The 22,677-nt window shown below is 38.4% G+C and overlaps 1 long non-coding RNA gene and 1 pseudogene across 1 annotated transcript; one reads left to right on the top strand and one right to left on the bottom strand.

Annotated features, from left to right (window-relative positions):
- Window positions 1-6,242: 6,242 nt before the first annotated feature.
- LOC139027577 (uncharacterized) lies at window positions 6,243-12,130 on the bottom strand. The gene is made up of 2 exons (XR_011479702.1): window positions 11,821-12,130; window positions 6,243-6,510 (listed from the first exon to the last, which is right to left on the bottom strand). It is a non-coding gene; the product is annotated as an uncharacterized lncRNA (long non-coding RNA).
- Window positions 12,131-13,679: 1,549 nt separating this feature from the next.
- Window positions 13,680-21,137, top strand: LOC111962400 (COUP transcription factor 2-like; annotated as a pseudogene).
- The last annotated feature ends 1,540 nt before the right edge of the window (window positions 21,138-22,677 follow it).

Here is a 22,677-nt window from a genome sequence, read left to right as displayed (position 1 = left end):
GCGGTGACACTGCAGTGAGGAATGTGACCAAGGCCCTCCTGCACCCTGATGGAGACTTTAATAATCCCTGGGGGCAGTTACAGGTCTTGTTGGTCTACGTTGTCAACTCAGCCATTTTCATGTCATCAGACACTGGTCTGCACACCAGAATAGTAAAGCTTCTCCAAAATCCCGATCACATATTTTTTCTTTTTTGGGGTACCACATGTATTACAGCGCCATTACTTAATATTGACCATGCAACAGAGAACATTCTCTCTCCTTTAGAGATCCTTAGATGAGTGATTGCTGCTCTTGGATTCCAAAGGCCAAAGTTCCTGTCCTTTTAAAGTTTAAAGTTGGTCATATAGAGGTCTGGACACCTTGATCTTTATTATTGATAGGGTATCTGGTTCCACTCTACAATGCAAGCACTGTACATAATAAACAAGGAATACCATCCTTTCCACAGATCTGTGGAAGCAGCCTTTTCACAGTGTTGTTTGTTGTTACTGTATGTCACCACAATTACACCAAGGAGGAAAAAAATAACTAAAGTGTCTGTGAAAGATTGATAGCTTTGGTCTTTGGTTCAATTATACATTAGAATGCAAGTTCCTCTGGGATACAAAGGCTCTATTTGTGATTAAGAAACAGGCTCCATAATAGACTGATGGTGGAAAAGTTTGCTCCCTCTTACCAACAGGCAATTAGCTTGATGAAATGGCCCCTACTTTTTAGTGTCCTGGATATGTAAACCGATATTATAATGAAGTGTCTGATAGTTTATGCTACTATTTCACCTTTAGCCGTACAGGAAGTGGTGTTATAGTTTATGGGGGCTTTGTCCTGCATTGGCTGACACAAGCTCATGACCAGCACAGTCAATGCACAATGCAAACTTGAAGAAACAGAAAGAAAGAAAGTAGATCCTATGATGATGGTGGTGCTGCTGGCAAATACTGTGTAGGTGCAGTGTGCCAAAGTGACAAAGACCTTTTTAACAGCCTTGTGTAAGTAATGCTGAGGCCTGGAATAATTTTTTGTTACAGGACTCACAAACAAAACATAACAGTTTTATTATAATAGCTGTCCTGTTCCTAGGTGCTGAGTGGTTTCTACAATTATGTGGAAAATATTGTCAAACAACAATTGGCGAAGTTGGTAGGTGTTGTATTGTACAACAACCGACGAAGTTGGTAGATCTTGTACAACAATTAACAAAGTCGGTAGGTGTTAATTTGCACAAGTTTCTTGCTCCCGTACCAATGGGTCTCCCAGCAGTGCCAACCCACTTCTGACAACATTATAGCTAATTCAGTGGTAGCCCTACTGGGACTTGAACCTGGGTCTCTGAGATTGTCAATCCAAAACCTTAGCCATTACAACAAAGAGGAATGACTCAGTGAAACCACAAATAAGATGATCTCCTCCAGATATAGACCTAACTCTCAACAAGATCTCATAGTTTCCCTTTGAAATTCAACGTAATATGTATGAACAACATCTATTTTTGACGCATTAATTCTGCGTGGTTACAGGGTTGAAACAGAAACAACTCAAATGGTTAAGTTTAGGTATTAATACCGAGTGGTTAAGGTCAGGGCTATGGTTTGGGGAGGCTTAAAACCAAATCATTTAAAATGATGCGCTATTACCATCAGGTATAATCCGTATTCTCTGAACTTTTTTTAAACTTCCGGAAATCGCCATCTGTGTTTTGTGGTTATCTGTGTGAACTGCAATTGAGCTCCAGCTCTGAGCATCGAGAGTTAATTTCTAGTGCTGGGCAATCGTTTTTCATTTTTTTGGTGAGCACAGAGGAAGGCATATATAATTGTTCTCGGGACATTTTCAGAATCTGAAATCGCTGTCTATTTCTAGTGATCAGTCTGTAACTCTAGCTGTATATAAGGAAAACACCTGATATTTGTTCATATCCAGAATGTGTCTGAGTTATGCTGTGGATAAGCAAATAGTAAGGGTAACAACACTGTACCCTGAGGTACCTCTTGTCAGCAGGTGGAATTGGACAGAGTGATTGTAAACAAATCACAACACAAGTATTCCTTTGGGAGGGATGTGTTTGCAAGAAGGGGTGAGTGGGGTCTAATATGGAAACAATTACATGAGAGAAGGTGACTCATTGCACAAGAATTCTGTACAAAGTTTTTTCATTTACAGGTCAACATAATTTACGCAATTGCAGAATACAACTGCTATGTAAGAATGGGTATTGTAGCCTACACATGGTGCTTGACAAAGTTCAGCATTTCTCTTTGTTTAAAGACATTTTTCAAGCGTGACCTGATTTGTACATTTTGAACAAGTAACAGCCTAAGGGCTCTATTGAATATGTAAAGCTGAAGCGCTACAGATTCCGCAATAGAAATGTAAAGGTAATTTCTGATTGATGCAGTGTTTACAGTGAATGCAGTCTCCGCTGAGGCGGGAACATTGCCTTTAAATTGAATTGACGCTGTAAAGCTGAACTTCTGCGATGCGGATTGAATAGAGCCCTAAGTCTATGAGCAGTGTGACCCAAATCCTGTAATGAATCCTATTTGTGTACTGTTGATATTCCTATTCATGCCCTTAGTTTACATTAGTCATTGACACTAAGTTCATTAAAAAAGGAAGCTGACAAAGTCAAAATGTATAATAAGGTCATTGGGGGGATGTTTACCTATGGTGAGAATGCTGACTTCCACTGTGTTCATTATGTAGAGTAAGATTTCATGAGAGAAACCAACCTGACTTGTAATTTCAGTCAGGGATTAAATATATTGAGACATTTCTCACAGCAGTTTGTGTTTGATTTTGCATGATCTGCAAATTGACAGAGGGATAAATGGGGAGCAAGAGGTCCATGGTCTGGTAGTGCTGAGACCTAGACATGAGGGTATCAACAGCATTACCTTTCTGTCAGGAGCTGTGCCCTTCTCCCAGGGATATAGCCACAGCCACACCCTTCTCAGCAGTCAGCTCTGCTAATGTTTCATCCGTGAAGGAAAGTCTAGACCATAGAGGGCCAAGTGGTGGTATTAGTTAACACTCTTGAACAGTCTACTGATCTTGTGAAAATATGTTTTAAAAAGCCTCCTCAGACATAAATTGAATACAGGATTATGTCTTGCACAATAAGGAAATGGCTTGGACAAAAGCTATGCAATCTGCTGCTACTCATGTGTTCAGCGGTGCTAACGTTAACAAATGTTACAACAAGAAAAGCATATGACCTGAGGCATTAGCCAGTACATGACCTGATATGATGAGTTGTATAGACAATAAGGTGACTTCCTGGTCATTCACTACTTTGGTTTAGCCTGAAGGGTCTCAATGAATAATTACAAGCCTGATAGGTTGTGGTGTAACAGTTTCATTCAGATGATTATCTTGATAGAGCTGCCATTTAGAACAAGATGTGTGGGAGTTTCATGGCTAGCTAGACAGTTTAAAATATTGTTATTTTGTAGCTTTACCTTTACATACCTTTAGTTACTTGCAAAATATTACCTATCCAATGCCTGGTACAGTAATTTATTTAGATATTCAACTTCATCCTAGTTTTGTCCACATTTCTGCTATTTCAACTGTTATAGGTGATATTTATGACGTGTTAAACCCACATTTTTGCCAACAACTGTGTTGCGGAAAGTTCTCCGGCATACATAGCTGATACCGTCACAATAATGTTTTGTCCCGGATACAAAATGATACACATTTATGTCCAATGTATTTAGTATATCACATCACACCCATAAAGGTTGGATGTCTCAAACTACCCTTAATGTTAGTTCAAATAGCCAGCAATGAGAAACTTACAGTGGTTACTTCTAAAATAGCAATGAAACATAATAGCCAAAGCTGCTGGCATGGTAGCTAGTGATTACCCTAGTCAACAACAAGCAATGTCAAATTGTTCATCTGAAGTTCAAGACGTTTGGCCACAATGTAAATACAATTGTTGAAATGTTTTACAGTGTAGGCATGATCAATTGTGAGAACTGATGTAAGATAAACAAACTACTGGCCTCTCAAATAGATGAAAGACATAGTCACGTGGGGCATGGTCATGTTGCTGGTCTGGTTACTGCAGCTGCTCTGGTTTGGAGGGATCATATAAACATTACACTACCTGTCTATGTAATTGTTCCCAAATCTTGTTTGACAATGTTTTTTCATTGKAGACACTTCACATGCTTCCTGAACATAGCTGAGCCTTTTTGACACTGTTGTAAATACTGCAACTCAGCACTCATTAAATATAGTGCCGAGTATGGGATGTTTCCAGTCTTTGGTACTGTCTCTGATCACTCTCTAAATGCAATCGCCACACATGCAGTATGATGATTCATGGCTCAACCACAAAAAGTGGGGTTTCCCTTGTTTCAATGGAAAGTGCCTTACTTTTAAATGGATAATTTTCCATTTTGGCTTTATTGAAATGAACATATTAATTGAATTGATGAGCTGAAGGCCAAAGGGGGACCTCTGTGATGAGGTGGATCGTGAGTCAGCAAGATGGTCTTCTTCTGTAAGGAAAGTGTCAAAAGGTGAAAGGGAGCATTTTATAGTGTCATGACTGAAATGTTAGATTTATTTACATGCAAGACCAGTTACCTCAAAAGCCCATTGATACAATAATGTATTGTTATAATATTTTCAGATTCTGGAAAGAAGTCTACAGTTTAAAACTTAGACCTTGCGGGATGGTTGAGCTAACATGGCCTAATGCGATTAGCATGAGGTTGTAAGTAACAAGAACATTTCCCAGGACAAAGACATATCTGACATTGGCAGAAAGCTTAAATTCTTGTTAATCTAACTGCACTGTCCAATTTACAGTAGCTATTACAGTGAAAGAATACCATGATATTGTTTGAGGAGAGTGCACAGTTTTGAACATGAAAAGTTATTAATAAACAAATTAGGCACATTTGGGCAGTCCTGACACAAAATTTTGAACAGAAATGCAATGGTTCATTGGATCAGTCCAAAACTTTGCACATACACTGCTGCCATCTAGTGGCCACTATCTAAATTGGGACTGGGCTGGAATAATACGGTACAAAAAAATACATGGTACAAAAAAATACAAAAAAACTTTTGTTTTTTTCTTTGTATTATCTTTTACCAGATCTAATGTGTTATATTCTCCTACATTCCTTTCACATTTCCACAAACCTCCAAGTGTTTATTTTCAAATGGTACCAAGACAATGCATATCCTTGCTTCAGGGCCTGAGCTACAGGCAGTTAGGTTTGGGTATGTACTTTTAGGCGAAAATTGAAAAAAAGGGTCCGATCCTTAAGAGGATTATGAAAGGTCAAATCTATCAAACTAGGTATAACTCACTAGAGTGGAATTTTGGTAGGAAAAGGGTAAAAGGCAGACAGGTATATACAATTACAACCTGCTGAAAGACTGTCCAGGGACAGGACGAATCAAACCTCAGTCCATGTCTCCAAGCGGTCCTCAATAGAAAACAACATGCTTCCAATTAGAGTACAATCCACAAGCCAAATCAATCTCTTTCCTTCCCTCACTCTTTGATTACTTCAGAAAATATTTATATTTCCTAATAACTTGAGTTTAGTCCAATGGCCCATGATTAAGTCCAGACTCAGACGGTGAAGGCAGCGAGAGAGGGGTAATGCTTGGAAAACATTGTATATTTTGTATGTGCTCACATTTGCTTCCAAATAGAACCTTGCAATGTATGCTATAAAAATTTCAGTTTCAGCTGTGTAATAAATATATATTGAAAGCTTGTACAAACCATTTTTTAAAGAATTTTTACACTATTGTTTCATGTTAAAGATAAACATAAATTGTGCAAGTCATAACAAAATAAGCCATTTTTCATTGTTTGTTAATGTCGCCAATTTCATCTGGCCTTCACGACAGACATGAGAATGAGAATAATTGTGAATCAATTCAACATTACGAGACAAATACAGCTGAAGTAAGTTGCTTTGTAGATTTTATTAATGTCTTAAATTTGTGATTTACAATTTAAAGATATTATTATTCATTAGTATTGGTGTAAATCTATACATTCTGTTAAAACATGGAAACATAAGATCTGCAATAAAGCAATTTATAATGCTTTTACAAATCTTTACATCATAATCTATTATCTGTGATATAGTTTTGCAAAAGGTCATCAAGTGTACACTATTTACACCAGGTCATGTAGAATCATTCAGTGACGTTCATCAATTAACATGATTTTCAGAATTTTGTTTAGTTTAGTCAAAAGTTTAGTCAATAGTTTAGTCAATGGCCACATTGGGCCTTCAAATAAAAAAAATGACTGTAATCAATCTCTTTTGGCATAAAGTGAATGTACACCAAAGCACACTTTTCCCAACACTGACAAATCCTTTTAATCTTCACCATCGCATTTCAATAGGTGGCCACATCCCTACCATGTCTCAGCAGTCTGACACTCAGGAAAGCCAGGAGCAGATCTGTCAACTGGAGGTCACCACTGTATGGTGCAGCAGTGCTGGAAGCCTTTAACGCCTGGTGGGGGGGGGGGGGTACATTGGGTGAAACAAAAACTGTGATGCTTACATTTGGTCAGAGAATGAAACATTCAGATATTATTATTACATAGTAATAGCAACATGGTCGTAGCATGGACAAAGAGCATAGCTGGTTGTTGGCTTCCAAAGACCATAACAACACTTGAACAGGTTAACTCTTTTCCTGGCTATATACATCATAATCATCATGATTTCAACTATAGCCAACATTTATAGGAAATGTAGTGGATGGGAGAGAAAGCACCCTTGCAATCCACCTAAAGAGAGATCATTGAAACAAATGAATCCATTGCTGTTTAAATTGACACGGTAATCCATCATTGGCAAATCGAACACTGTGAGCTATCTTGAAACTGCTGCCTTCTTAGATTGGCCCGCAGGGCAAACAGACACAGAGAGCAAAGAGAGTAGTCTACACTGCTGAATGAACTCCATAAACACCCAGAACGCCCCCCCCCCGCCCCCCCATACACTGTACTCTACACACACAGCTTATTGAGCAGGCCTTTAAACACTATAATTTATGACTTCAGAGTCAATCATTAGTGATATACAGTACTTGTTCATTGAATAAGAATGTGTTTTACAAAACATCACATACGAAGAGGAAACTGTGTGTGTGTGCTGCTGATGGTTAACACACTAAAGTGGTTGACATTTTGCACATTCATTATAACATATACTGCAACTGTATTTTTATTTTCAATTACACTCCCTTACCCCAAATGAGATTTAACCATTCCTCAAATGTAATGTTAAACCACTACGTGTTCTGATTTCTTACAACGTCGACGAATGCTGTCTTTCAAGGGGCCCATGTAGCCTGCTATGTTGTTTACCTGTCATTTTGCCCAGTTCTTTGCCATTTTGGCATGTGTTTAACCCACAATCTCCTCTTTCACCTAAAAGCAACAGAAGTTTTACTTTAATCTGATTTGTTTTATTAAAGATGGACAAATAATCTGCTGACTATTAAACAATGAATATTCAAGAACAAACTATTTATGAACTGCAGTAAACACTGCTTTAATGCTAAATTCATGAGATCAGTCATGTTTAAGATGTTGGTGTATATATGACATTGCTATGCACACAAGATGCCTTAACAAAGTACACATATTCATAATCAATGTAATCAAAATGATAATTTGTAATCATGCTTAATGTAGAAAAACATTTACAAATGGTAGAAACCCGGACAAATATAATGACACTGCAAGTAGATTGTGTATCTCAAATATGCATAATAAATAAGTGCAACATTTCAATAAATAATTGAAGTAGCATAGCATTATGAGACACTGCAACCTTATTTGTATAGATTATAATAGTTTGATACTATTGACTAAGTTTACCTTAAAGTACTACAGTAGCATCAAGTTCTACAGTATATATGTAAAAGTCACACTAAGAATCCCTGAAAGTAATTCCTCTAATCTTTGTAACTATTCAAAAGCCTATAATACAGTTACAACCAAATTAAATAAAATCATGTTTTTATCCGCAAAGAAGTCTGGCTTGATGCCCAAATATGTTGTAATTTGTTCAACAACATTACCTTCAGCATTAAGACAACTCTGCTGCTTTGGGAATTATGGAGACGGAGGCAGAGCCGTTCTTCACAGAACAATGTGCTCTCATGCTGCACTCTACGTATAGCAAAAGCGTCAGGACTTCATGTTTCATGTTTTCATGTACTAATTTATCTACAAAGTTAATATTCTGAAAATGAGTCTGAGAAGCATGAATTTGACATAACGTCCCCACTTGAATGGTCCATTATAAACGTTATCATAGTGGGATTAGAATCATATGTGAGACTGCATGACTATGTTTTTAAGAGAAAGTTGAGAAATGTACATGTTTGTTTTTAAGGACTGTTGACATGTCACTCAAGAAGAAAGACCAATAAAGGGCAGGGCCACTAGAGCTCCTATCCTGTCACAGATTATTAGAGCTCATTTGTGAGGGCTGTCTGTCCACCTGTCAAACTGCTTCACTGAAGAGAGCCATTGAATCAATGTCAATTCTGTTGGAGGGAAATGAGGGCCGAGGGAAAAATACAAGATCCCAGGACAAATTACATTAGAACACAGGGCTCCCGAGTGGTGCAGCGGTCTAAAGCACTGCATCTCAGTGCTAGAGGCATCACAACAGATACCCTGGTTCAAATCCAGGCTGTATCACAACTGGCTGTGATTGGGTGTCCCATAGGGCGGTGTACAATTTGGATGGTGTAGGTAGTACATTGTAAATACGAATTTGTTCATAATTGACTTGCGTAGTTAAATAAAAAGTTACTCTAGGAGATAGTATGCTCAGAAATTAGGTGAAGAGAACATAAGGAACTCCACTATCTATGAAAAAATATTACTTGTTTCTGTAATACAGAGCTATGACTATGCATACATTTTAATTAATAACTTCCAAGTAAATACTTCACCACTAGCATAATTATTGTGGAGATTCAACTGGACATTTGTTTATTCAACTTTATGGATTGCTGATAGGCCTATAAATTATAGAGTGAGATTCACACAGACTAAAGTGTTGCCAGTGGTTGGCCTCTGACTTTTTTGGGGAAGGACAGTTGTTTCCCCCTTGACTCCTTGTCATCTAATTCAATCAGCCTCTTCAACTTGATTAGCCTGGTTAACCTTTGCACCCAGTCGGGTCTGGAGGGGTTAATCAGGCTGGGATCTCAGAGACCTTCAGGTCAGTATCCCTCTGAAGGACTTGCTGAAGGCAAAGATAAGATTAAAGTGAACTTTCATCCTTGTCTTGCCGCCTCTCCCCAATGCACGGAGGCTAACCTGCCCCTGCCTGATCCCACTATTCCAGTATTGCCGACTCCTTAAAGCCTACATTATTATTCAGAATAGATTCCCCTTTTCTATAAAATATAGTTAAGTTAGGAGGTAATGCATATACTTTTGTGTTTGAGTGCAGCTCCGTCAACAAGTAGGGTTGTAGGCGACACATTTTTCAAAATGTCCGTCAATTCATTGACTACACATGGTTTTAGTGAACAAAAGGTGTACTGTTGTTTAATATGTTAGTTTAACCTGTAACACGAGTGAAAGCTTTTTCAAAGGACGACCATGAATCTCAACCACTGACTCGGCCATTCACTCTCTATCGAACTGCGCTCATCTGTGCGCGCATTGTTTTACAAACAATAATAAAGTGATTTACCGCTTTTCCGTACTATGAGCATGACAAATCGTTAAAGATCCTGCAATTTGTGTGTGATCAGTAACTATTTAGTGTGGCGAGTCAGCGTCATCCTCGAGTCTCGTCCTAATCGATGTAGGTGCGCTATTGCGTATAGTGGCTTCCTGTGCCCCTATGCTTGAGATTCTGTCTTGAGGAGAGCATTTTACCCAAGAAGTGCACCAGCACAGAGAAAGAAAATGCTTTTTGTAACTCTATCATTGATTCTTCACAGACATAGGGCCTACATTTAACCAGAGAATGTGAAAAAGCATAGGACAAAGATTTTAGTAGCCTACTTTTCAACTCACAAAACACCACATAGAATGTTGGCCCACTAGTTGTATTTCTTTACAACTTTCGTTGTCCAGACATGAGCCTATAGGCCTATCCCGGCTGATCTACAAAAGTAACGGTTTATATATGAACGCGTGAAGGGCAAATAAGGCCATATGAAAACGTAAACTTCACCGTTTTAGGATCAAAAACTGCATATCTTCAACCATCTAGTCTCTCTCTCTTTCGCTCTCTCTCTCTCTGTCTGTAGAGGTCATGTCACATCACACTCTTTCCCCCTTTTCTCCCCCTCCCCTCCCTGTCTTTCTCTCTGTGTGTTAATGGAAGTACATTTGTAGACATATGAGGACGAGAACCTACTATCAGAGAAGCTATATCTGTCAATTGAAATGCGCCTATTTGAAAGCAATCCTCTCCTTCCCCTGTTCAATATCAACAGTTAGTGTTTTGTCAGCCGCAACAACAAAATAGTAATAGTCATAATATTAAAACAGCAATAATTGGTCTACCAATAATTGCAATTGTTACCGGTATCATTGCTGTAATAATAATTATAGCCTAATAATAATAGTTTTTGTGTCACCGCATCTGCCATCTAAAACTGATATTTATTTATGTTTCATTTAATTAATTAATTTAGCTTTCAACATATGTGTTTAATTGCCATTTTGCTATATCACATTTTACAAGTTTTGGTTATCCACTTCTGTCAGCTCATCGATTCATAATATATTGTTGTCAAATTGATTCATGATTCTAACATAAATTAAGCGATAATGTATAAAAGCATCCCTAGTTTCAATACAAACAGACAGGTGTCTGACTTCACCCCTCCCATCCAGCCCACAAAAAGCAGCGGCATACAGGCGCGTTTTAACCCATAGCCTAGCCTACAGTAGGACAGAAAGGAAAGACGCACAGGAGCATTTTCTTGCTGTTTTACTTTTGTCATTTTTAAAGACAGCCATAACAACCGCTACTTATGTTATGAAGACAAGACCATTTACATTACAAGGTTTAAGTTCAGCACATAAGTTTAAAAATGTAGTGACTGTGATTAATCCTTTGTCAGTCTTACGTTTTTTGCTTATTGTTCTTCAAATAAACTCAAGTATGTTTGTGATTCATTCCATCTGGTGGAAAGGACACCTTTCCCGTCTATTCTCGACATTATATCGAAAAGAAAGAGAAGACTAGTGTATTCTGATAAGACAGAAGATGCATCACGCTGCGGACGAATCGACCTATGCATTTGGTACGTTTGTGAGAATAGCCTATACATTATTGTCTACAATAATCTCACAATATATATTTTTAAACACATATAGGTGCCTTTAGGCGTATACATAATGTGTTTCTGCTCAATATGTATTCCAATTAACATTTAATTAGACAATAATTAGCATGGTATGCGTTATTGTATCTTTATGCCTGCGCCTGGTAAGGTTCATGAGGTTTTTGTGATGTTTTATGCTCAAAATGTGTTTTATGACTAAACAGCTTTTTGATGTATCCATTTTGATAGTCGTTTTATTTACGACCGAGACAATTGCCTAATGCCAAGCATGTTTTCACATTCAAACATTTCATTAATGAAACAAATATGCCAAAATGTTCATACTCACCAATGGAGTGGTCAAGTAGAATCCACAATAAAATAATACAATAAATTGCAGACAGTGATATTATTTAGGCCATGCAGTTTGCTTTAGAATGAAAGTGTTACGCTCAAGACCAATTATCAGCCTATATCAATCAATGTAAATTCAAAACATACCTGTGCCTACGGAGCCTACGGAGCTCAGGCTATGTTTATGAAAAGGCGAAACGGTGACCAACACGCATACCTCGATGAGTCCAAGTCAATAAGAAGACATTTTCTTAAACATGAATCAGTTAGAAATGGGCGCACGCTACTTTGGTCACTGTGAGAGACGAGAGACCCAGGCAGTTTCCATGTCGGAAGGCTCCTCCGAATTGAATCTTGATTTGAGGCAGAAACGATACATACGCTAGGGGGCACTCAGATACTGTAATAGATCCTGCCTGCTGTATTGACAGCATATGCTCCATTTAGCTGTGTACATTTTTCACAGGACCCAACTTTGACAGACCCTGGTGATTTTGAAAGTACCAGCTAAAAATGCTCAGACTAGAAACTTATAGGAGCACATAGGGGCCACTTTAGGCTATATACTTCATAGATATGCTTTGTCTTCAAATGAAACACCATTCACTCAGGCATTTGTGATATTATGTACAAATTGTAGATTAGGATATACCTATAATTAAAGTGCCTTGAGTTTTTATTTTTGGGGCAGAAACATTTAATTAAGACCTATACTATCATGATATAGTTTAACAATTTTCAATACAGTCCATGAATGTTGTTATAGCCTAGAATCATGAACCAATAAGTTAAACAATAGCTCATCATAGTTCGGGATTTTCTAAATTAAGAGAGAGGTCTCAACGCTCATATAGGATAGCCTATGTTATATTTTATATATCAATGATTAAAATCCCTCGTGCTTGGATTTCCTTTACTGTAACTCTATGAAAAGCAATTTTATCATATATTTGCAAATGTGAAGCCTACACGTATTCATAATCATCATAACCAGAAGTATCAACAACCATCTTGTCAGTCAGAAATAGTCTACTAATAGGCATTTGCCTAAGTTGACTGAAAGAAACCGTGATGTAGCCTGTTCGGAAATAAGATTATATTGTAAGAAAATTGACCATCCCAACACTGTGATTGAACATAGGCTAAGTTGTCTGATAATATGCCTGAATCAGCCTAATACAATACTAATAATAGTCCTAACTTTATTTGTATAACACCTTTCATACAACACACGATAGATTTAGAAAGCCTATGTAGCATATAGACAAATGTGTTGCAACGAGAGGACTTTCAATTTTCAATAAGGTTTAACAATCATTTTCACTTACAGATGCATATCCTGCATTCAATTGTATGCCGTAATTGTTCATAATTTATTTTGTACAAAGCCATAACCTATAATAATGGTTCATTTTAACTTCTGATAGGCTACTTCTATTGCATTCGGCTATTTCTAATGTAATGGTAGGCTAGATACAGAAGTTTGAGTTAAATGCAGGAGCACTATATGCTACTGCATCTCATTAAAGCCTTTATCAGACGCAATATATAGGCTACACCTGAGAGAGGTCAGGATGGTATTTTGGTGTCTGATATATATCAGACATAGGCTATATCAGAGGCGATATCAGACATATATCAGACGCAAAAATACCATCCTCACATCTCTCAGACTATTACATTTCAGGCAAACATTTATTAGGCAACCCACTCACTTATACTACTCACATACCAAGAAACAGTACGTGGTCAGTGAATGTAATCATTGAACATTTAGAACTTTATATGTGTATTTCATGAAAATCGGTGAATTGGAAGCATTGTCCTCTCCTTTAACKGGTCTCCTTTTAGGACCAAGCATCTTCTCGACACCTATCCTTGCTTTGGCAAGGCACCAAGTAGCACAAGTGCCGACTAGCCAATGGGGTTCAGGGGGAGGTCCGTGAGCTCTGACCAGTCAAACACAGTCACTTTCCTTATATGGCAGCCCATCTCCATGGTAACGTGTGCTAAGTTGCAGCAGTCGTGTCAAAGTTCACTATATAGAGAGCTCAGTGAGCTGATCAGAGAGAAAGCATTCTGCTAGCCCAGCTCCTACAATTCGCAATCACTTCCTAACCTCACCCTTTTTAACATATTTGATCACTTTGATTCTCTGTTCTTTTTCAAATTATTTTTCCGTGCATGAAGGAGGTTCTATAAGTTGTGATCTTTTTGTTTTATTATCACTTGCTTGTCGGAGAGTTGACTTCATAGCATTGGCTTCAGCTGCGCGCTGCTGCTCGCACCACCTCACAAGAAAAGGGAGAAGCAGCAATATTTTTTTTACCAGTTGATGATTTTCTTCATGACTTGAGCTGGAACTTGATAGCGCTCTGCTGCTAGTGTGTAGCCTACATCAATTGTGTGTTTTATGCTGCTGTCACGTCGCCTATACGTTCAACTTACTGCTTCGTTTCTTGAATAGGCTACCTCATTTCATTATTGCAATCATTTGCTCTTTTTTTTCTCCATTTCGAGTCTCCTGAATGGCTGACTGCAAGCGCCCCTGGACTTGGCCTCTAAGCGCAATGCTGCGAATCAGCTCGCCATCACATCAGTTTTAAAACGTGTGCTTAGCATCGTCTATAACAGCAATACAATTTGACATTTTCGCCAGATTCAACGGACAATCGACATCCGTAGGCTTTTGTCATTTATTTATTTATTTGACTATTCATTTTGATTACAGCGTGCTGCATTCTTTTGAGAGAACAAGCACGGCGAAACCAAAAACGGCAGACAAAAAGTTTCCTTACGTTGACTGATAGATATGGCAATGGTAGTGTGGAGAGGCTCCCAGGACGATGTGGCTGAGACCCAAGGTACCCTTTCTTCGCAATCTCAAGGAGGACTATCCCTTCCGACCCCTCAGTTGAATCTGTCAGGCTCTCAGGTCGCCCCTCCGACCCCTCAGACACCAGTCCAAGGACCCCCGAACAACACTGTACAGTCTACGCCGACAAACCAGACGACGCAGTCGGAGAAACAGCAGCCACAGCACATAGAATGCGTGGTTTGCGGGGATAAATCTAGTGGTAAACACTATGGCCAGTTTACTTGCGAGGGGTGCAAAAGCTTCTTCAAACGGAGCGTACGAAGGAACCTCAGTTACACATGCCGTGCCAACAGGAATTGTCCCATTGACCAGCACCATCGCAATCAGTGTCAGTACTGCCGCCTCAAAAAATGCCTGAAAGTTGGCATGAGACGGGAAGGTATTGGAATTTTTATTTTCTTATTGATGTATTTGTCCTGTATGTCGTGCGATGAATGTATTATCTTAATTAATAATTGTATCTGTGGCCGTCTCCCATATTCTCTCCCCGACTCTTCTTCCCAGGGTTGTGCGGCCGAAGCACGCAATAGAGCATTTAGTGCTCTAGACCGAGCATAACAAACCTCCCTTTTCGCGTTCGATTAAAGAGTTATATTTCTTAAGCTCCCTATTAATAATGTGGCCTTCAGAAACAATAGTCATACGAGTTTGGATGTAGATTATTAGAGCTGAACCTTGGAAGAGACAAAATGGATATGCGTCTGTATTTGAATACAAGCACATAGAGGCTACAGCGCTGTTATGGCGAGTGTGGAGTGAATAGACAGCGTGTTTAGATCCCACACTATGTGTCGTGTTAATCTCGACCAAAAAACGGAGCTGTATATAGAAAATGGCAAATGTGTATCTTTAGAATTGTTCTATTCAATGATCAGTCGAAAATAGTAGTCAATATAAAATTAGCCGAATAGATTGCTAAGTAGGTTAAGGGTTACAACATGCAGTAACTGCCTTGCCTTTGTGCTTCTATTCAGTTAGCTCATGTTGTTGTAGTCCAACAACAAAATTAGAATGTTAAATACAGATTTGTACTTATAAAATGTTCCATAGAGCATCATGACTTTTCCGGGCAATATGCTTGTATCGATCTCTACAGTAATTGAAAGTCATTGTTTGCATAGCCTACATCTTATTAGGCTATAATTTATGTAACCTATGTAGGCTTATTGTTTTTGTTTACAATGTTGGATCCATAGATTTCATCATAGCAATTGAATAGCAAAAGCAATGTCTAAACTCGTATTCAGCATGTGTATTCCTCGAACTGCTATAGTGTAACAACATTTGTCATAGCGTCCTGTCAGAAGGGTTACATGTCTCTTGATGTGTAGAATTCAGGCATCAATATCTGCAGTTTCTCTTTTTACTGCAGCGGTGCAACGGGGACGGATGCCACCCACACAGCCACACCATGGTCAGTTCGCCTTGACAAATGGGGACCCACTCCACTGCCATTCCTACTTATCCGGATATATCTCTCTACTGCTYAGAGCGGAGCCCTACCCAACGTCCCGGTATGGCAGTCAATGCATGCAACCCAACAACATCATGGGCATCGAGAACATATGTGAACTGGCGGCCAGGATGCTGTTCAGCGCCGTGGAGTGGGCCAGGAATATCCCCTTCTTTCCAGACCTTCAGATTACTGACCAGGTGGCTCTTCTGCGGTTGACCTGGAGTGAGTTATTTGTGCTCAACGCCGCACAGTGCTCCATGCCTCTCCATGTGGCTCCACTTCTGGCGGCGGCTGGCCTACATGCCTCTCCCATGTCTGCGGACAGAGTGGTTGCATTTATGGACCACATTAGGATCTTCCAAGAACAAGTGGAAAAGCTGAAAGCTTTGCACGTTGACTCTGCTGAATACAGCTGCTTAAAGGCAATTGTGCTCTTCACATCAGGTAAACTCAAAATTGCATCAGAATATTACATTTCCAGTTATGCAGTATGAGAATGTGTTTAGGTCACTGTGCTTGAACTTTCCCGGTTTGAAAACAATATAGGCTAGGCATGCAATGAAATATATAAACAGAGCAAAGTTTGCAAATGCCTGGCCTGTCCTAAAATCCCATAGAGGAAAAAAAGCATATAAGCTATCAACTAACCGCCTGTAGGCCTATATCAATGCACTGTTGGGCATTAGTCATAAAATGGCCAATCATTTGCCTTTACTGATTGGTCAGGCATAGCCACACACTTGATGAAATGTACATTCTGAGTACACGCTGTCAACAAAATAGGCTGCTCTGAAAGATAACTTTGACCCACATCATAAAAGTCACTAAACTAGTATTTCAGTAAAGACATGCCATCACAAACTGTCGATATTTTATTGAAAATTATATTTTGAGAATAATTTACTTACCTTTAAGATATATTGTATTGCCTATGTGGAATCACTTGTTTGTATTTATAATGCATTGACAGATATTAATGATGTCACGCTCTAAGGGGGAGGGGTATAGCAAAGGAAAGACGGGCCTAATGCTCCATTTGTTAAACCCTGGCATACAGCATACAACGTAAGCTATTCACGCCAGGGAGGGACAGAAATTGTACGGAATCGTTTATCTTATTGACGGTTTGATTAATATAATAACAACTATTTGCCGTTCTACCACATTTAGCCTGATCACATGACGGACATTTCAGTTATTGTGGGAAAATACTTTTCAAATCCCCTCTGTTCTGTTAGGGAGATCTAGGGATCCAATGCATTTTTTGACTTGTTCCAGAACTGGGTCATGACCTAGACTTCCCTGCTATATGATTACATTACATAGGTCTGTGAAAATACAGACCTATGCAGAATTAGGCAATGACTAATCTAATTGGTCAGTTGTTTTTACAATAGGCCTACAACATTGTATTATTTTATATAGCCAACATTTTACAAACTAGGCTATTGGCTTAGGCCTTGCCTATTCTACAAAAATACCTGGGCGGTTTAAACAATATATGTTAATTATATTGCGTGTAGTAAATGTTTTCAATGTATTCAATGAATATTTAGAGTTTGCACTGCTACATATCACTGACCGCCATTTTTCTTGGTTATTACGGTGACTTGGTTAGTACTATCCATGTTAGGGGTAGCTTCGGTTTCAAGCCCTTCTTCAAGCCAAATCAAAACGCAATACAGGGGTCACCATGTCACAACTCTCTTTCCCTCTCTGCGTGCATTCGTGCGTTTGTGTGTGTGTGTGTGTGTGTGGTGTGTGTGTGTGTGTGTGTGTGTGTGTGTGTGTGTGTGTGGGTGTGTGTGTGTGTGTTGTGTGGTGTGTGTGTGTGTGTGTGTTGTGTGTGTGTGTGTGTGTGGTGTGTGTGTGTGTGTGTGTGTGTGTGTGTGTGTGTGTGTTTGTGTTAACCCAAACTCCTATTTAAATGTAAGCATTTGTAATTAAGTTCAGTGCCTGTCCAGTTTATTTTAAACAATAGCTACAGTTTCCAAATATAGGCAACAAATAATTACTTTGCCTGTTCTTATACACCGCGCTACAGTGACATTAATAATCACAGATATAGGCTATTGATTATGAGACAGTTTCTCAAGAAACTGTGGTACATGTAATGTAAATTCAACAAAATATAGCCTATGTTCCAAACAGATGGTGTCTTCTTTAACAATAAAACAATGTAGGCCTACTGAATACGATAATGATGGCGATATTAGTGGCCAGAACTGTCTGTTTGATTATGGTAATCACATGCAGTTCGATTGGTTTTTATTGTTTAATCAACATAAAATTGGTTATGTTATAGGCTAGTAACACACCTCAGCGACCAAATTTAACACCGAAAAAAGGGGATGTTTTCTTGAAATTTACAAAACAGCCTAAATTACTAAACATTTTTAAGCGCACCTGTCACGTATATACTGTATAGCCAACGAGAGGGGTCTTTAGCATTTCTATTAGTGTTCTGTCATAAATGTGTGATGTATTTGTAGTTATTTTGCTTTTTTTTCCAGATGCTTGTGGCCTCTCAGATGTGGCCCATGTGGAAAGTTTGCAGAGAAGTCACAGTGCGCCCTGGAGGAATATGTTCGAGCCAGTATCCCAACCAGCCTACACGATTTGGGAAGTTGTTACTTCGCTTGCCTTCGCTGCGCACAGTGCTCTTCATCGGTCATAGAGCAATTGTTTTTCGTCCGATTGGTAGGAAAACCCCAATTGAAACCCTCATCAGGGATATGTTGCTTTCGGGGAGCAGTTTTAACTGGCCCTACATGTCAATTCAGTAAGCAGAAGGAATGAACAAAGGGGGTAAGACTACAATGGTTAGCTTCTTTTGTTGAAGGAAAACGGCTGTTACAAGAGCTTGCTTTCACAAAGAAAGACATTGTTGTAAATGACTGTGATTTTAAAATTGAGACATTCAGCGAACTTTCAAAATGCAGATAAAAGCTCCCAGTGTCATTCGGAACAACTTGCTTCTTATCCATTTTTAAGAAAAAAGAAAACGAAAAAAATAAGGAAAAGGATTTTGGTAATCCCAAAAGGAAAATGGAAACTATAAAGTGCATTTAAAATGAACATTTGGAAAAACTTAGGAGAAAAAAAAAAAAAGTACGTTTTCTTTTTCCAAATTACTTGTCCTGTGTCCATGTATCTAGCTGTTTTTTGTACTTTTCTTTTGTTCCTCCTTTCTGGTTCCAAACCGGGCCTATGTGGTTCTGTAGTACAAGTGGTGTTATTTTCTAAAAACCATGACTTCTTTTGAAACAGTTAAGTAATGTAAAATGTTCTTCAAGAATTAAAACTAAATCCACAGCAATATAGGAAAATGCTTATAACTACATGCTTAATGCTGCAAACGCACTTACTCTTAAAATGACACACAATAAACTGGACAAGGGTGTTTTTTCGGAGTTCAGGTTCAACTTTCTGACCCAGCTAAATCATGCTCTTTCCAATTGAGTAAGACGTTATGTTCCAGGGTTGCCCTGTTTGTCACTGCTTAGTTGAGCCAGTCGAACCACATCTGCTCTTAACGTTTCATAGAAGATTCAAGGAAACAGCTATGCTGAACAGTGTGTGATATCGGTTACCAGTATGTAGGCTATGCTTTATGAACCCATTTCAACTTTGTGCATCCCCACATGCACCCAGTTCGAAATCTTTTGCATCAATTTAAGACAGTTCAAAAAATGTATGAAGCCTAGCTATTGAAGGGTGATTGTGGCTTGTAAATGTAGATGCAAATGTATTATTATGTTCATTTAGGCAGGTAATGCATATAACATTGTGTCTTGCAAGTTAGGCCTAAACATCAATGAAAACATCTAGCCATACAATACCTTATTTTGAAATGGGAAAGGTCAAGGGTCATATACCTTTAAGTACAGCTGGAATAGTGTTTAATAGCAGTATTATTATGACATCCCTGAAATGTCACCCTCTATACACTGCAAGCATTAAGTGCCTGAAAAGCGCGAAGTAATTTCTAATCAAAACGTTGTTTCAGTATACAATTTTGGGAACACTATTAGATTTGAAACTTCAGTCTTATGCTTGTGTATTTCACTTGAAAAACGTTAATTAGAGGCAGTAGTTGTTTAAATATAGGTCAATTCATTTCAATGAATTTTCCTTTATACAAAGATATGTGATTAGAAAAAACTGTGTTTGCTATTTTTTCGGTAATACAACGTCTTCAATTCAGTGGCAGACTTAGCTAGTATCACTGAAAATTATGTTTGTAATGTATATACATATTAAGACAAAAATGTTTCTTTTTCATGTATTTAGACTGTGAATGCATGGCCACAGGTCGCTAACCTATTTTACCTTTGATATATATAAATGTAAATGTTTTTGACTGTATAGATATAATCTGTGCATTCAGTACACTAGCCCTTGTATTTAAAAAAGAACAAAAATGTTCAACAATAGGCTAAGACAAACAGGGTGAGCTGGTCTGGAAAGCTATTTTGACTTAGTGTTCTGCTCCTTTGGTCTGTGACAAATGCCTTGTGTGTTGTGTGTGTGTGTGTGTTGTGTGTGTGTGTGTGTGGTTGTGTGTGTGTGTGTGTGTGTGTGTGTGTGTGTGTGGTGTGTGTGTGTGGGTGTGTGTGTGTGTGTGTGGTTGTGTGTGTGTGTGTGAGAGAGAGAGAGAGAGAGAGAGGAGAGAGAGTAGGGTGAGAGGAGAGAGAGTGTGAAGAGTGTGTTGAAAAAAATGTGTCCTTGTTTTTGGGGCTTTTCTTCAACACACGAGAGACACCATGTTGTGGTTGGATAAAAAGGGATCATATTGTGTAGTTGATTGAACAGTGCTCTTTGGCTGTTTCCATGCCACATATGGACCAGAGAATGATACATGATTGTAATTATGAACAGTTTAAACTGACCCACGTTTTTATATAAATATATAAAAATATATGACTGCAGGGTATTGATAACGTATAGATACTTTTTTTTAATGATTATGATTATTATGATTATTAATTGCAAGTGATATATGTGAGTGTGTGTGGAAGTTTATAGTTGAACACAATTCTTGTTTGTTTGTGTTAGCTTATTGTAAACAAGCATTCTGCTGTAAATTTGTTCTTGGTATTAAATTATAATTTATGAATTTGAAAAAAATACGTATTTCCATGTTTTCTTATTACTAATCCGTCAAAATCGTGTGTGCGTGAGAGAGAGAGAAAGAGAGCGAGAGAGAGCGAGACAGAGAGTGAGAGGGAAACTTTTGAGTATGGCCTCACGAATTGAAGTGAACTTGGCCTATGTGTACCATTGCAGAGGAGAGGGCTGTTCGTATGTAGGTTTCATTTATATTTGTACATAGCCTTGGTGCTTTAGCACATTATATCAAATTCCTTTAGTGAACTTATAACACCTCGACGAATAAAGCAACCCTGTAGGTACTGGCATGTCTGACTTGAGTTCATAAATAAAATGCTACAGTGGACGTTAAAAATATGTCCGAAATACTATATTTATAGGCTACCCTATGTTTTCACCGGAAGCAGCAGACAATACATAGGCTATCGTTTGCTTGATTTTACTACACTAAGTACCACCTCTACCTCTCTAGTTGCGTATTAGTTGACATTTGTGTTGTGTGTAAAGCGAGATCAAGCGTGCGATCCCCCAGCCTTAAAGCGCACTTTAACTCGATGTCCTATTAGTTGAGTCAATATGGCGTCTTGCAATCCAACGCATGCTACGGCTCCCCGGAGCAAAGCAGTTTTCCATAATAGAAACCACATTGCTTAAGAAATAGACCCCCTTCATCGAGACCCAGAGCCTCAATAAAACTATCGGAGTTATTCAACTATATCTTCCATGATTAGTAGGCCTAACCAGCACTGAGTATCTTGCAGAATCGTGAATTATGAATTGTTGTCTTCATGATAGAATTTGACAAAAGTCTGATGATTATTTCATTACTTTGATAATGCGCAGCACCTTCAAATATATAAGTGTTAAGTTCAATAGACCTATTCTGTGTACGATTTCTGTAAGAAAAAATACTAAACAATAGGCTATTTCATATTATCCAAGAAAAATGGCCTATAGGTAAATTATATTTGATGCTTTATTGTATTAATACTACATTTGAGATTATTATTAGTTGTAGTACTACTACCACTAGACCTACTACTACCACCACTACTACTACTAGCCTACAGATTACTACTACAATAAATATGCAGCACCAGGTAAAGGATATAAAAGTGTAGCCTGAACCATACTGTGCAACACAGTGAAAGGATTTATTTGTGTAAATAAATCTAATTTCTGACGACGTTTCTATTTCTCCGATTGGAAAGCCATCCCACCATGCTTCTGTCTAATTAATGGTGAACGTGAACTAAATCTAATTATGCTGTAATTCCATGCAGTTTGCGTGTGCCCCTGTTAGTGTTACTAAATTGTGACTACAATGAAAGGGTTGTTTATGATTGGCCTTATACGAAATGTTTTAAATGTTTTTGATGCAGACATTCCACCTGTCAATGTATCTTTGCAACCTTTTGAGATCTGGGACCATAGGCCAAGATACAGTACAGGGAATATACTGTATATACTTGCACGTTTTATGTCACTAAATATCTTAGGCCTACATGTAATAGTACTAAAGTCATTAGGCCTACAACTCAGAAATCTTATGAAAAGG

Source organism: Salvelinus sp. IW2-2015, linkage group LG4q.1:29, assembly GCF_002910315.2.
Source record: "Salvelinus sp. IW2-2015 linkage group LG4q.1:29, ASM291031v2, whole genome shotgun sequence".
Lineage (NCBI taxonomy): Eukaryota > Metazoa > Chordata > Actinopteri > Salmoniformes > Salmonidae > Salvelinus > Salvelinus sp. IW2-2015.
This window is presented reverse-complemented; position numbering and strand designations above follow the sequence as displayed.